Genomic DNA, 16,844 nt, shown 5'->3' on the forward strand with positions numbered 1-16,844 from the left:
GGAGAAATCTTTAATGTGGATAATCTGTTCCAACTTAAACTAGCTCAAATACATCTTTTAAATTCCTCTAGTAAACCTGAAACAATAAAAGAGAGTGTTTCTTCCACTTGTGTATATTTGTGATCTTTAGAAAAAAAACTAATGTAGTAAACATAAGCCCTACTTATCCTCTGGAAACACAGAAATGGCTCATATTGACAAGAGAACCTGGATTCTTCTTTTTATACAACCTGCTTAAATGGAAAAGGAAGGGGAGGTATTAGCTGGGGAGCTGTGATCCATACTTTCTTTCTTATTTTATCCAGCAAGTTTAACACCTGTAATTCTCAGTGACATGAGCGTAGCGGGACTCTGCTCTAAGAAATTTTTCAGTTCCTGCCATTGGAAAGCTGACCTGAAAAGAATGTGTACAGTGATATGAAAACAGGATTTAGCCCTGAATCTATTGATTAATACTTTTGCTTGTTCGACATGTATACATGCATTTTCTCCAGTGTCAAGGATAATCTCCCCACTCGGTTCTAATGCTGGTGGCTGGATCAGTTGTTCCTTCCCAACAAAAATAAGTACATCCCTAGCAAAACAGTTTAGAGTCCATGTGTATATAAGCCCAACAAAACTACACAAGTGAACGAAGAGATCACACTCCTGATTCAGCATTTTTATTCATTATGAGTAGTGAATCAAATTGCATAGTATTTATGTTATTTTTCCAGTGACTTGACTAAAAAAAAAACTAATATGTAAAAAAGTTTTAAAGTGCTGATGAAGATTATACACACTTGACATGGTTTACTGCATCAGGATGCAGAAACAAAACAGAAATGTTTCACTTAACACTTGGCACTTAGATATCTAAGGAAAACAAGAAAATGAACATTAGCTTGTTTATTTATTTTTTAACCATGAGTATAAAGTAGATATGTACTGACAGACAGCTATACTAGAAGCTTTTATTTTGTGGATTCAAAGAGAACTGGTGGATGTACTTCAGAGTTAATAGCTCATCTGCCACTTAAAATTAGAAGGCTAACTAGTATGAGTTTTAAATGTAAATAGGTCAGCAGTGACTTGGGATATGACTTCCCCATTGCTTCAGGTGAATACCAGTGTTTCTGTGAAAGGGGCACTACCACCCACTTGCTCTTTGCAGCAAACCTCCTTCCTGCCATTGCAGCTGCAGTGAGTTACAGGAGCACAAGCCCAATACTCACTGCTTATAGTTTGGCAATGTCTGAACATTACGTTGCCCCCCAAGGAACCATTGGAGGGAACTCACGTTGACAGTAAGATTCAAGAACACAGGATTACTACAAGGAAATAATTTCACCAAACTACTATTCCATTTCTAAGCTTTCTGTCCTGTTCTTTCAGAAGTCCTTAAAGTACTTTAAAAAGAGAAGATGCATTAAAAAACATTGCCTCAGTTAGGCTATAACCTTGGCACAAACACAAGTGTATGTGAACTGCCCAGGTGTGTTCCCTGCTTTGATCTTGACAGATCCCAAAAGGTAAGGGATTTGCAAGCTTCCAAGAGCAATTTGGTACTGCAGCACTGCAGAAGGCTGGTGTTGCTCTCCCATACACACAAGGTATACTTTGAGTCAGGAGATAACGCTATCGTATCTCTGCTGTGTTTGTCTGAAGAATTACTACTGGTGACTAAAGATCCTGTGGCAAATTTTATACATACAGCTTGATGCTAATTTTAGCCTCTGGGTTTCTTGGCCACATTCCATTCCCAGCAATTATGTATTTTTGTTGAAGATGTTTCTACATTTTCTCCTTTGAGTTTCCATCCCTGCTGTGTTATCATTACCGCGTTTCATCATAGGAGCATTACTCCTTTCCCTAAGTAATTATATGATTAGCTTTGCTTGTATCAATATTCCTCAACTGAAGGCTAGAAATAGGGTACTATATATCAGTAAATATCAAAACCCAAGTGTTTTTGTTTGTTTGTTTGTTTTTTACTAATGCTTTTCACAGTTTTTCTGTCAGAAAAAATCTGGCTCACAGTTAGTTCCTTGGCAGCATTACAGCTAAAAAAAAAAAAAGGTTCGTGTCCCCACACTACCTTTGTGTATGGTCACAAGGTGAATCAAACTGGGAAACTGAGCTACCTGAAAAGTAACCCATAAAGGAAGATCTAGGAGATTTTTGCAGCCAAATCGAGTTCTTACATCATTCCAGACACAAACACAAGTTATAATTCTATAGATACATATTAGTAATTATAATTTTAGGTGTATCACTGGAAGATCAATTGAAAAATAAACATCCTTGGAACTGAGAAAAATGGGAATAGCTACATACTTCTGCCACTAAGCAGTGTTTTATTTTACAGAAGGCAGTTAGTTATGCATGCAGAACAGGTTTATGCTAGAATAACCACTGCACATTTTAAGCATCTTGCAGTCCCACAGCAGGCAGTATGGGATACCGCCTGGAACATGGTACAGCTATAGGTAAAGCCTGTGTAGTATCAGCGAGTTATCTGTTTGATTAACTGTGGCACTGTTTGCATTTATTGGCTGGATGGTGTTTCACAACTTAGCCTGCAAAGTCTGTAAGACAGCCGCATCTTGCAGCTTTTATACGTTTTTAAAACACACACGCACACAAAGACAGGGATGCCAACTTTTATTATCAGACCCTCCTGCGAACTCCTATTACAGCTCTATTTTCCTGTGTGTATCTTCCACCAGGTGTTCCCGCCGGGCCGTGCCCCCCCCCCTCACCGCTCGCCCGCCATTTTCCCCTCCCTGAGGTGAGCCGGGGCGAGGTGAGCCCAGGTCAGGGCCCCGCGGCTCGCACCGCGCCTGCGCGCCGCGCTCCGCTCCCCCCCCCCCCCTCCCAGCGGGCCTGCGCGGGATCCCCGTTCCCCACACCCTCTCCCCCCCCCCCTCCCTCCCTCCTCCCTCTGCGCATGCGCAGGCGGCGGGCCGTGAGGCGGGGGGGAGCGCTGCGGCTGGCGGTGCGCGGCGGCGCAGGCGCAGTGAGGGCAGTGGCGGGCCCGGCGGCTGCGGCGGGTGGAGGAGGAGGAGGAGGAGGAGGAAGAAGGGAGGAGGAAGGAGGAGGAAGAGGAGGGCGAGGAGCGGCAGCCCGGTAGGTGAGGGGCCGTCAGGGCGGCCCCGGGGGCGGCGCGGCGCGGGGGGCAGCGCTAGGCCCGGTGACCCACTTTGCTCCCGTCGCGGCGCCCCCAGCGGGCCTCAGGGGGCGGCGGGGCCCGCGCCTCAGGTGCGAGCTGAGGGAAACGGCCTTGTCTGCCCCTCACCGGCCCTGTTCGCCCTCACGCCCTCAAAACCCGGCTGTTGGCGCATAAAGCAGCCCGGCTGAGGGGAGCAGGCGAGGCGAGGGGCAGGTCCAGCCGCGAGGTGAAGCGGCAGGGCGCAGCCCCCGGCAGTGAGGGGCTGGCCGGTGGGCGCCGTGACAGGGCTGCCTCAGGGGGCACCGCTGGCTGAGGCAGGCCCGGTGCTCCCTGAGCTCACCTCGTTGCTGCCCCCCCCCCCCCCCCCCTCAGCTGTGCCAGCACAGCGGTTCGTGGAACCATGTCCCGTAACTAGGTTGGGGAAGTGATCCAGGTTAAAATTAACTACTTTTTTTTTTTTTTTTTTTTTTTTTTTTTTTTTTTTTTAATATGGGGTTATATTTAACCTGGATCATTGCTCTGCGTGACAGGTGTGCCAAAAGGCAAGAGGGATTGTTTAAGCAAACACGCCGGTGAAAGAAATGCTTGGGAAACGCACCTCGACTCTGGTAGTCCTGGCAAAGTGCAGTGTGAGCAGCTGTGCCGCTCTCTTCAGTCACACAGGAACAAAATTGATAACGTCTATGAATATTTAGGGTTTGGAGGCTGCTATTTTAGACAATATCTGGTTGTTACAATAGAGGGATTTTATTCAACGGGACAAGATGCTTTGCAATTTATTTGTTTTTGAAGAAGCTACCAATTAAATATATATATATATATATATATATATATATCCATTTAAGATACTTTCTCAAAATCATTGAAGACTTTGTTTTCAGATATACCAAATACTAAATGTTTGTGTTTGTGTTTTTTTTGTGTGGACCTGGGTGCTAGTGCCTTTAAGGGATAAGGCTTCTGTTGTTGGGGTAAGAGTTACCTCTTTCTAAGAATGGTCCTAACGGCAAAAAAAATAACCCCCAAGTTGATACAATAGTTTAGGATCTCTTTCAGGTGTGTCTTTTTTTTTTTTTTGTTCGTTTCTTCTGTTTCGTGTTCTTACATTAAAAAGTTTAACAAATACAGGTAAAATAAAAGGATGTGAGGAAAGCTATGAGTTGTTTTTTTATGAATGCCTAAAGGAGCCTGTAAACCCCCTGTTTTCCGCTTTTTATACTCAACAGTTTAAAAACTGAGTGGTAATTGCTTTTAATTTGTAGTAGTGTTGGCTAATTATCTTATTAGTATAGAATTTCATCTAAATCTTCATAGCTTGGTCTTCTCAGGGAAATTGTTGCTTCCAAGAAGTCCAAACTTTTGCTGTTTTCTAGACAAAAAGTTGAAGATGCATGTTAGCAATGGAGATATCAATTACCCCCTGCCCCCCAGCATGTTCCTTATATGAAATGATTGTATCAACTTGAAAGGCTTTGAACTTTTTGGTAAACAACAGTTTCCCCCCCCGGTGTAATTTCATGTGTTTCAAAACAGCCTCTTTAGCTATGCACCCTTTTGGGGAGAGATGCATGGCTTGCTGTCTGGAGCCTTATAGCCTCTGTGTAATTTTGTAATTTGAAGAATAGGGATATTCCCTCTCTTAGAATATAAAATCAGTATCCTAGTATGTTTTTAGTGCAAACCACACCATGTATGTATGAAGAAGTGGGGTCATAGCTAAGGTGTCTTCATTTTCGGCACATTGCAATGAGTTAGTTTTTCTTGAGTAGAAGACTGGTAGATGTTTGAAGAGGTAAAAAGTAAAGAAGAATGCATTTTTGCATTTCAGTCTTTTTAAAGTACTCATTTCTGTACGAACACTAGAAATTGCAAAGGCCATGTTATAAAGCAGGTCTAGAAGTGTTTCCTTGGTTAGATGGTACGAGTAGGTAGCTGGGTAGCAAAGACAGTAGTGGTTCCTGCCCTTCTTACCTCTCCTTACTTATTTTGCAGTGTTTTTATCCGTTCTTTGTTAATTGAGCTGGGTGACCCTGTTAGGAGCTGCACTGGTGGCACAGGAACAGGAGTGAGTTGCCAGAGTGCTGGGAGAGCAGGAGCTCTTCTAAGGTGCCTTTGTCTCTGCAGGGGAAAAGATGGCTCAGAGAGACTGCAGCCAAACGGCAGCCAGACCATTCAGCTGCCTCTCTTCTGCTGCTGCTGGTCCAGAATTATTGGCAGTAGCATTGTTATGCTGAATTTGGTAGTGTTTCAAGATAGAAAGAGGTGTAAAAAGGGCACCTTTGGTCACATTGCGGAGCCTGAAGGGGAAGATGTCAGTGAACTGGCACAGGGAAATACAGCTATGTCCACTGGGAAGATGCTCATCTTGTTAGCTCAGTGAATGGAGTTCTGTGGGAACTGGAAACCGGGACGTTCCCCCCTTCATTTGTTGCAGAAGTTAAAGGTGTACAATGCAAAATTGTGGCAGAGGAAGGAGACTTAAGGTTCATACAGCTGGGTGCTGCCCTGAAGGATTGAATTCTCAACCCCTACTGCTGCCACAAAATTCCTTTGTAATGCAAAGGCCGCTTTAATTTTGGCATGCCTCATGCCTGAGTGTTTAATTTTATAGCCTTAATATTCTCTCACCGTACTTTTTGGGTATAATATAAATTCTTAATTATAGCCGCTTTTGGAATACATAATCATGTATTTAAAAAGTTTCCGTGCTCTGCAGTTCCCATATATTTCATATTATGTGGAAGCGGCAAGGCTTCATCTGTGCTTAGATTCTTGCCTCAGTTTAGTCGTTTGCACGCTTTGGACTCTTTCCAACTGTTACATTTTGTCATTAACATCACTGAATTAGTTTCCTTATTTTGCTGTCATGTTCAGAGGAACAACGCTGAGTATATCATAAAATCCTCTCCAGTAGTATTAATATTTTATTAAATATAGATCCATAAAAAGTAGATATGCCCTTAAGATTCAAGAGTGGTAAAGAGTTGCGTTTAGAGAATGAATCTTATGAAAATTAGCAGATACTTTGGGCATTCCTCAGCTTCAACATAAAAGCATAGCTAAATTAGGTGTAAAAGAGGCTGCATAAATGCTTTGTCCTTTTAACGGTCTTTAATAATCTCAAAATATGTGAGAAAGCTTCAGTTCTGAAGCTGAAGTCATTTTACTACTTATGGCAGCCTGCTACCACAGAACAAATGGGATTAGAATAACACCCCTATGTTAAAACAGAATGAAACCGTTCCTGGAGTAAGATCTATTTTAAGCGGCTTTTAAAATAACTATACCTGGCCTTGTTCTGTAGAGGTCCTTCTAGAGTCCCGTAAAAGGGATATTTGCAGGTACCTGTGATGCATGTGATTTTGGTACATGGCCAGATCCATCCAGAATACAGAGGAGTCAAAGTTGTGATGTAGATGGATTCTGGATATCCAGTCCAAACTAGAATCGTAGCTGTATGTTGGCTATATTTTACAGGTCTCTGTTGAGTAAAGTTTTCCAAGCACCTTGAAGTTTTATTCTCGCTGAGATCCTTCACAGTCTTGTCAAACCGAGCATCTTGGCATGTAAATCTGTTTAGCATTCATAAATTAAGCAATCTGTAAATTAGGCATTCACTTGTCCAAAGGCATGTTGAAACCATACCTCAGGCACACCTATGGGATTGGACTGGGACCAAGGCGGTGACTCTCCCTTTTGTTCAGGAGCACAAAGCAGGGAGGAGGAAGAGAGGGTTTTTGATGTCTGCCTCCTGAAAAAAAAAACACAAGAGGAACTCCAACCAACCTCAAACAAACAAAAAAAAACAACACGCAAAACACCCCCAACAAAAACAGCACCCAGACACTAAAAATCCACTTTTCAACATGTACAAGGTGATTAAAGTTTAATTGGGCTAAAGAGGGATATTATGCCGCTTGTTTTCTTGGAGATGGGGAAAAAGGAGATGGGCAGCTGTGCTGTGGCCTGTTCCAGAAGCAATGCACTTTTTTTTTCCACTTAAAATTTTTAATGCCATTAGGGATTTGAAGCCAGAACTCATCTCCATGATTTTGGGTACCCTTCTCCCTAGAGGTATGCACACTGCTGGTTCTGCTCTGTCCAGCAAAGCTTTTACTTCTTTTCTTTTTTCTCTCATGCTCTGAGGAATGCTGCTGAAAAGAGAGGTTAGGAGTTGGTCCAGCTTCCAGTGCAGTGTGGTGCGTGCAGAGGGGTTAGGATCTGAACCCCTTCCGAAGACTAGCTGTCAGATCTCTGTTCGGGGTCACTGCGCTGTAACTCAGTCTGGTGGACAAAATGAGAACATGTCTTTTTCCACCTGCTAGTGTGTTTTGATGGGAAAAGCTCAGCTGTGTGTGTCCCAGGGCTGTGAGTACTCACCTTGCCTGTGTCCTGGGTCGTCAGAGACGCGTGGTGGTGAAGGCACGAACTCATCACAGGGTACTGGAGGAGCTCTGGGGCGTTTGGAAGAGGTGTGATACCTGGGAACAGGCTGATCATCCAGCACGGTCTGAATTTTAGATGCTTTAGAGTAGGGTGCACTATTGTTAACAACATAGTGCTGCTTATCTTGGAGATAAAATCTATGAGAGCTTTTAGCTTGCAGCTCCCTCAGCATGTGAATGTATCTCAGGTGCTTGCAGAAGGCTGATCTCAGATCCTGTAGGCATCCCATTAACTGCTGACCTGCTACTTATAAGTGTTTGTGAATGTATGAGAGACAGTCCTGCAACAAGTGGCCATTGGAAGAAAGAGGAATGATCATTTCCTGAAATAGACATTTAAAAAAAGAAAAAAAAAAACACAAAAAAAACCATGAGAAACATGCAGTTTTACATATTAAATAATGATCTTGGAGGATGTATGAGATACTGAGATGAATAATAAAAAATAAAGAACACTTTGACGTAAATGAGTGTATGAGTGCAGCTAATTTCACATTTCCAATTCTAAGGCTGCAGTGGTAAATAAAGCACAAGTTATCATTTTTACATTTTGTGAATTGCATCCAGCATGATAAAAGTTTGTAATGATTTAGTAAACGTCTTTCTGGCATTTAAAAGCATTTGATGTTTTTGGTGATGTTTCACTGGTGCAGTGAAGTAGTCAGAGAATGGTGTTTCTCTTGTGAGTTGTTGTTATTCACGTGCACCCTGGAAAAGCTGTGCTGACAGAACAATATTCCCGTGGTTGGGTGGCTGCTGGCAGGAAGGTGCTTGGTAATACTGAGAGGTTGAGCCCCAGCTGGCGCAGGCAGGTAGGAGGTTCAGGATTCTTCAAGTGGGTCTTGTCAGGGGAATGCCAAAGGCCTGAGACTATTTTAGTTTTCATTGGTCATCCAAAAGCTTCAGGGTATGTTAGGGGGAAAAATCTTGGCACGTGGAGCAGCTTGTCTAGCCCTCAGTCCCCTGAAAGTGTATTTGAAACTGAAATGTGAAGAAGTGAGAAGTCACAGAAATCAGGAAATGTTTTGCCAAAATCTGCTTATTTCCCTTGGCTCAGAAAGCAAGCAAGAACATTTCTCCATTAAAAGCTGCAGGTTTTTTTAGCCTGATTTCCTAAGGAAAGTGATTTATGCCATTTCCCCTTTTTCTCATTCTTTCCCTATGTCTTCGCCAACAGCTTTTGAAGTCACAGACCAATTTCAACTGTGTTTGTAGGAAGGACAGCAATCTCAGAGACTGTCTTGTTCCTACAGTTTGGGGAAGATAGGCAAACTGGACAGGGAGAAACCCGCAGTCCCCTTTCTTGAGAGAGACAGTCTGCAATGCAAGTTTGGCGCTGACCTGCTTTTCAGCCTGAGCAGGGTCTTTGCTGGACAGAACAGGAGGTGCTTGTAGGTAAGCGGGCTTGTTACAGCGTGGGAGAGAAGAGTAGATAAAAGGTACAGCTCTAAGAACTGTGCCTTGCCATCCACTGAAGCACTTGCTTAGTGAGGAATTGGGAAAGGGTTTTTTGACTGTTAACCAACGCGTTACTGATTAGAATTAGGTAATGCTGTGTTTTGATGACTGTAGGGTTGCCTGGTTTTTATTTTCAATTAGTATGTGAAATAAATCCTTCTGAAATAAAGAGAATAGCTCAAAGCCATGATTAAATTCACATTCTCACGATGTTTTTTTGGGGAAAAAATATGATTTTGGCATATTTCTTGGAAAAGGCTAAAACTTAGACCTTGCTTTCAGTAGGAAAGAGCAAAAGAAAGTGTAATTTGAGTTTGAGAAATGGGACTTTTCCGTCTGAAAGTATTTGACCGGCCATGGAAAATCAGTGGTTTTGGTAGTGGAGGTATAAAACTGACAGGGTGCTGTCTAAAGATTTCTGTTTATTCCAGTTGCTGTATGAAATATATTCATTAGTAGCCAAAGATAAGATGTTTTTCTCAATGTAAGAATAAAAGCAAGTACCTGCCAGGCTGGATTTCCTGCAAGCCTGCTCCTCTGTCTTGTAACACGGAGTTGCCAGTTGAAAAGCAAGGGGAGCTGGGCTTCCCTCTAGAATCACATTTCTAGTTCTTCTGCCTTACCTATTATTTGTGGTGATTGTCGGACCGAAGTTTATAGCATAATATTCAACTTGCAAGATTCTGTCTGGTCTCAGTGGAGTCTGCCCTGCTGGTAGGTTTAGAGAAACTGCTGATAGACTTTGTAATGGTGAAAGTGAAGAAAACCTTATTAGCGTGCTCCTATTAATTTCTAGACCATTCCCTGCTCAGTGATGTCAGACATACTTTCCAAGCCTTCAGTAACACATGTAGTGTTTACAAATCGTACAGTCTTTAGAAATGTTAATTCAGAAGTGTCAACTCTTACAACGTGTTGGTTTTAAAATAACGTAATGGATTGCGGCGTAGTTGTGTGGCTTTGACTTGTGCTTATTTTAAAGCAGTTTTTGTAGTAACAACAAATATTCTAAAGGAAACCGGATTTTCCTCTGACTGCGAGTAGAAAAGCAAGTAGCAGCATGAATCACAGCTTCCAAGAACTGTCAGAATAGGAATGCAGATTCTCCCCCCCCCCCCCTCCCCACACACACACACTTTCCTCGCTGTCAATTTTAACGTGGTAATGTGGTTTAATAAAGTTTTTCTTGCCATCCACAGCAGCAACACTTATTAAATGTAATCGAGCAGCTACTAGCAGTTGTGTGGTTGGAGGTGAAAGTACGGTTTGGAACTAGTGTGCTAGTTTCAATGATAATTCATTAGCATCTCAGTAATTTTGCTTAAAATAAGTTTTCTGACCTAACTACAATAGATGATAAATTTCAGGTGAAAATAGTTGTGTTGTTAAAATACCAGCCTTCAGACTGTATTTTTTTTTTCCAGCCCAGAAGCATTAAACATTTTGTGCTGCACTACAGCTTTGCATGATGTTTCACAGATAATAAGATACAGTTCCAGCCTTGAAGAGCTTGTGATCTAAATTTCACTGACATAGAAAATGAGGAAAATGACCTCAGAAAGGGGGACAAGGATTCAAATGAATGTGAGTCAGAGAATTAAACAAGTTGTAATTTCTAAGAACAGAATAAGGTAGATCAGCAAGGAAGAAGTTGAGAATTTAGAAACAAAAGACAGCATAAAGCAAATCCAAATAGAGGATTTGAAGGAAAAGATGGAACACGTGTTGTAGTGCAGGATTTGCAGAGTGTAATAAAATCAGGAGAGTGGGTAGAAGCAAGATGAAGAGGAACTAGAAGGTGGTAGGAAACAGGACAGGAAAAAAATATGTAGAAATTTAGAAATTATGTTGGTGGGTTTGGCTTTTCTGGGAAAAAGTAGAGAGGAGACAGGAAAAAGGTTGGAGAATGTGCTGGTTTGATTGCCTTGGCAGGAAAGCCAAGATACAAATTCTAGCAGTAAGACTCCCTTAGCCCCCAGCCCACCCCGAAATTTAGCTGTCAGTTTAGGTTGCTTTTAAAACGAGTGACAAAACAACAGGAACCCTGCCTAAAAACTCAGTCTCGGGTATTGGGGTTGCTTTGTCACCATCTGCCTTTGTATAAACTGGAGGACTTTTATCTGAGTTTGTGTTGTTGAGGTGGGGTTATAGAAGCATCTAACACCAAAGCTGATTGAGGCACTATTGCTTTATCAAAGTCAAAAAGGACCTAATTTTTTTTTTTTTCCCATTAAAATAACTCCATGCAAACCAACCATAAATCTAATTTTCCATGTAAAGGTAGTGCCAGCTGAACTAAAATAATTTGGAAAAGGAATTTCAGTTAATTTAATCTTGTTTGTGTTGCCGACATAAGAAATAAAAAATAATCTCTCATAAACTTGTGTAGAATATGCTTAAAATGTCACCTAGACACTTTTCCTGCCCCATAGAGCATAGTTTGTCCTTCCTTAGCTATGTGTTATACTGGGATTTAATTCAGTTCATTGATTTCTAACGTGAGCATATTCCATTTTAGAATGAAACGTACGGAAATACATAGAATGAATGTATAGAGCAGTAGATCAGTAGATAAATGTTCAAGGCCAGGTGGGATGGGGCTCTGAGCAGCCTGGCCTTGGACTTGGTGGTCTTTAAGGTCCCTTTCAACCCAAACCATTCCATGATAATGGCCTGCCTTTCTTCTTCTTCCCACATTAGAAATGTCCAATAAAATATACATTTGGAGTGTATATATAGCAGTACGTAGCACTGCGATCTGCATTAAGTGGGGAGTTGTTTTTGTGGAATGAAGTAGAGTCTTTGTGTATAAAAACATTGGTGTGTGGTTAGCTTCTGCTTAGGAGAGCTTGCTGAAATTCAAGTTTGTCATCAGTAAGGGGAAGATGCTTGAGCCTTTCCCATGCTGTTGTATGCCATGTTCTCTGAGAGGTGTAAATTATGTTCTGAGGTGGATCACGTGTCCTGTTTGAACCATAATACACAGGGTTAAGATTGTATGGATGTATTTTCTTTCCAGAAATTTGTCTGGTGTATTATTGATGTTCTGGAAGCAAATCTCCTCTGCAAAGCAATATAGAGTAAAAACTATGTTAATGCTTGGTAGGCAACGTTAGAACTGTAACTGCAGTGTTACCTTTAAGCCATTGCATTTGTCTTGCAGATTTGGACTAGGTAGAAGGTGGTATGTACCTCTGAAGTTCTCCTTCCTCCTTTATGTGGAGTAAAGGCGTTGGGGTGTGAAGTTGTGGATGCTCTAGGGTAGGAATAATATGAAAGGAGAGGAAACAGGGAAGCAATCAAGGGCTCATCTCTCAAAGTTGTTTTGAATAGATTCATCTTTATAGAACTATGTTTTTTTTGTTGTTGTTTTTCAGAAGACTGTGCCAAAAAAACTCTTTTGCTCAGATGACATCGCATTTGGACTACTAATGCTATCCACCCACTCTTCAAGACACAATGGATTTCTAGGTAATTTAAGTAAGTATGTAGATTTTATTGCTGTGAGAACAGTAATGCTTTAAACAGAAGCATCTCTTTTCAACCTCAGGCAAGGTAGACATTCCACTTCAATTTGAGATTGAAATTAATTTTGTGTGGGGCAAGAATAGACTTCAAATAAGCTTTTAATAAGCTTCCATCCTGTACGCTGGAGCTTGGAATAAAACAATTATACCTGAGCTGCTGTGGAAACCAGAAGGAAAAAAAAAACAACAAAACAACCCATGATGGCACCGTCCTTAGCAATGCCATACACTAATGTGGCTCTGCTGTTTCAGGAGCCTGAGTTAATGTCTCTCCCAGGGATATGTTGCAGTCAGTGAGCATTTGTGTTGCTGTGCTTGCAGCTTGTTGGGGTCTTCTTTCGCAGAGCTCTCGCCAAATTGGTGATGGACTTAATACCCCATTAATATGAGAATGTATACAAAGGAAAACAATGCGTCTTAGTAGGTTCAAGAAGCAATCTCTCTGCTCGGATGTCATCTTGGTTGTGAAAGGGTTGCACCCCTCACTTCCTTGATACAATGGTGTGTACTGTCTTTCTGAAGATGGGCTAGTGGTGCAAGATTTCTTCATATTTTACCGTGCAGTAAGCTTACTGATTGCTTTGTATGTCTGTGGGCATGCAAAGAGGCACACAAGAGACAGGGCAGATTGTCTGAGTTTCCTCTTCTGAGCAACAAAGGGTTTTTAATTTGATGTTTTATGATGATCACAGCCTTGGGCCCAGTAGCCTTCATGCATGTGTTTACGTGCTTTTTCTTTGTAACTGGGTATTACTGTTAATTTTTTTCCCAGGTGGCCCTATAAATAAAAAAAAAAAAAAAAGGAAACAAAAAAAGAGACCTATTTAGATGTATCAGACTTCTTGCTGATCTTTCTCAAATTGAATAATTTTGTCTTGCTGGCAGACTCCCTCCTTATATTCCTAGCAGTTTGTCGTTCATTGGAAATGGTTGGTGGTGCATGAAGGAAAGTGAATGGGGTTGTAGGCAGCAGCGCATGTAGTTAATGACGCTTGACGCCTTCTAAGACCTTGCTTTTGTTTGCTTGTAATTTAGCAAGACTTAAATTAGTGAGCAGTAATTCTGTGCGTTGTGTTTGCCTCAGTTCAGCCTTCACCAAAAGTCGGCCTGTGACTGAGAATGAGATGGAGCAAGGGGGAGGATTAGTGTTTTCTTGACTCAAGCTGCGATGTTAATCTTACCACAGGAAAGATACAGGACCTACATACGCTGAGGTTTTTAGAGAGAAGTTGAGTTTTTAGGAGAAAACTAGAACTGTTATGCTGCAGTATCAGGCTATTTGTTTTGTGCCATTTAGATTTCTGAAAAATAGGTCTGTACCAGCTCAGTGACTTGCCTAAATCTGTTTCATCTGTCCAAATCAGATGAGGTAGGTATGTTCCAAATCCTTTTAGTTATAACCAGGCAGAGGTACCAGAGCATGTTCTAGCTGGACTGAGAGAGGTAAAGAGGCCTAATTTGCTGCTCTCTGTTGTTATGTCAGGCACAAACACTGAGTAAGGAGGCTTTCTTCTGGGCTCTTCCTTAACGTCTGCCTGCAGCTCCCAATAGGTACGATAAGGAGGAGTGGTGGCATAATCAGAGCCAACCCATAGGAGATGGGAGATGTATTGTAGGGCAGTTAGTTATCTTGGTCATAATTACTGGGGCTGCTCTGCCTATAACAGTGAAGAAAAATTGCAACTTGTTAAATAAAAATTTGTAGGTTATAAAGAGGTAAAAGTCTGAAAATGGTTTCTTGGTTCCTAACAGATTTAAGGAAAAAAAAGTATTGCTTCTGAACGAGCTAAGAGTTTATCCCAGTTTTACATTTGGATCAGAGAATTGACTTAAATTAATCAAACAGAGAAGTGGAGCTGCTGACCAAAGCAAATCTGTGCCTTGGGTCAGGTAGAGAGGTATGAGGAGAGCGAGTTTGTCTAAAGGTTTAAATTATGAAGCGGAACGTACAAGACAAGCAGGAGGCTTATAGTTCCACTTTCTTTTGCTGAAATTAGAAAGTATTTTGTGGAGGATGGTCCTAATGTTTCCTGTTGTTCCTTCTGTTTGTTATAGGACTGTGCTGAGCATTTCTCATATTTTGGATTTTTGTGAAGTGACCCCAAAATGTCTAGTGTTCATGAGTTACAGGATGACAGAATTTCTGTCCATTAGGACAGAATAGGAATAAATGGGATATAGGAATAAATGGGATGATTACTTCTGAGATTTTTATAGATGAAGAATGTAATATTTAATTCACATTAAAGTTTCATGTCTGCTTAATAGGGCTTAAAATCTCAACGGGATAGTTGTATCTACCGTTGATGAAAATTAGCATTAACTGATTTTTTTGTTGTTAAAAACAGAGGTACTTGCAAACTCTGTTCTTTGCTCTGAATCCCAGACCCATTCAGAAGGTAGCTTCTGAAATACATATAATGCTGATCATTTAAAAAAAAATCTTCATTTTTTTGTATGTGAGAAAGTTTGTATATATTAGGTGGTTTTTTTTTTAGGCATTGCTTGAAAGAGATCTCATTTCCTTTTCATGTAAATTTCAGCAAATGCAGTGTGAAGCCCATTCTTTCATTTGCAAAAATCTTCTGGAAAGTTATTTGGATGCTGTATATTGAACATCAGTGAAACTAGGTGAGTCTCGGTGAATGTTTTGGTTATTTTGAGCAATGAATGAGTTAATTGTGTGAGACCAAATCCCGTTTATAACTTGCAATGCTAACATATGCTCTGTCATTTAACCTAAAATCTAGAAGATTAAATTATTAGATAAACAAATGACATAGCTCAGAAAAAGGAAGGCAGATTATGCAATATATTCCTGGATTTTCTTTTTGGCTGTGTATATGCCAAATATATTTGTAATAAAGTTCTTTTATAACATCAGTTGCTTGATTAGTTTTCCGTAGTGTATTTGCCATGGTGTTCCTATGGCTGTTCTCTGATGATGTTTGGAACCAGACTAATTTCAGCCTCAAGCTAAACAAATATTCCTGTATCATTAATCTGTTTTCTTTCTCAATTTATGTAGTTATTTGCCTCTGGACTTTGGGATGTGTTTGTATGATGGGAGCAAGCACAAGTTCATCTTTAGCCCTTTTAAATTGAGTTTGGACAAGTTGAATGACAGTGGTAGTGCTTACAGGGCCTGTCATAGTCTAAACTTCGTGAATTGCAAAGTGAAAAACAATACTGCCAACTCTGTCTGAAAGTTTGGAGATGTCAAATCTTAAGTTTGCACTTGCTCTATTTAGTAGTACGGGTAATAGGAGGAAATAGTGAGACAAAAAATCTGAAAGAAATAGTTGGGAAACAAGAAAAGGAGTAAAATATTTAAAGGAAAGGGGCATAAAAGATGAAAGTGAAGAAAAGATGCATGAAGGTGAAGTGGTAGTAGGTACTGAGTTTTATGTCTTCTGCTGAATTATGGAATAGGGGAGATAAAATCTATGTGGCAGTCAGTAGATTGCCATGCAGTGTGGCTTTTGTTTATTTGCTTTTAACTGTGGTAAGGATTTAAGAAAGGCTTACAGAATTCTTCCAGAACCCATACCCTCAAATATTCTCTTGTGTGAGATGGTGCCTTCTTTGATTAGTCTGTTCTGGAAAGGAGGGTACAATTGAAGTCTAAGCATTACCATTTTGATTTAAGTTGTTAATACTGCTTTGGAGAGAAACTCTCAACTATTTCCCCTTATCCCCTACTGATGCAATATGTTTCAACTACATTCCTTTCCCAGGAAACTGTTTAAGTTCTGCTGCAGGTGCAAAGCGCTCTTCTGTCTCTACTGGGAGCACACAGGCCTGAATCAATTATTAAATCCCTGGAAAACTTTGAGTGGCCTGCGCAATGGTGGTTTGCTTCTGGAGACCAGATGGAAATCTAATCCAAAGTAAACCCACTTGAACAGCTAGTGTCAGCACCTGCTGCTTTGATCTACTGATCCGTTTCTACTGCTCCAGTTTATTTGCTAGTGGAGACAGCCAAATTTATTTACTTTGGTTATTGGTGAGTACCTTAGGGCAACGAACATCTCTGTGCGTCTATTTTCTAAATCCAGTTACAAGTTTCAGTGCGTTGGTACTGAGCAACACGACCTCCACAGATTTCCTTCACTGCCTCTGTGAATACAATCTGTCAAGGAAATAGAAAAACGGAGTCACTTAATGAAGTGGAAAATGAACCTATACGGAACCATACTTCATTTGTTGTGATTTAAACAATTAACTGTAAGATACGTCTAGTGCAACTTGATTTTTAACTAG

The 16,844-nt window shown here is 41.0% G+C and overlaps 1 protein-coding gene across 1 annotated transcript in view; it reads left to right on the forward strand.

The window, feature by feature from the left end:
- The first annotated feature begins 3,078 nt into the window (after nucleotides 1–3,078).
- CLOCK (clock circadian regulator) overlaps nucleotides 3,079–16,844 on the forward strand; it is a 59,071-nt gene continuing 45,305 nt past the window's right edge. The window contains 3 exon segments of the mRNA XM_032185927.1: nucleotides 3,079–3,108; nucleotides 12,435–12,534; nucleotides 15,125–15,212. The gene's annotated coding sequence lies outside the window, so the exon portion shown is untranslated.

Source organism: Aythya fuligula, chromosome 4 (assembly GCF_009819795.1).
Source record: "Aythya fuligula isolate bAytFul2 chromosome 4, bAytFul2.pri, whole genome shotgun sequence".
Lineage (NCBI taxonomy): Eukaryota > Metazoa > Chordata > Aves > Anseriformes > Anatidae > Aythya > Aythya fuligula.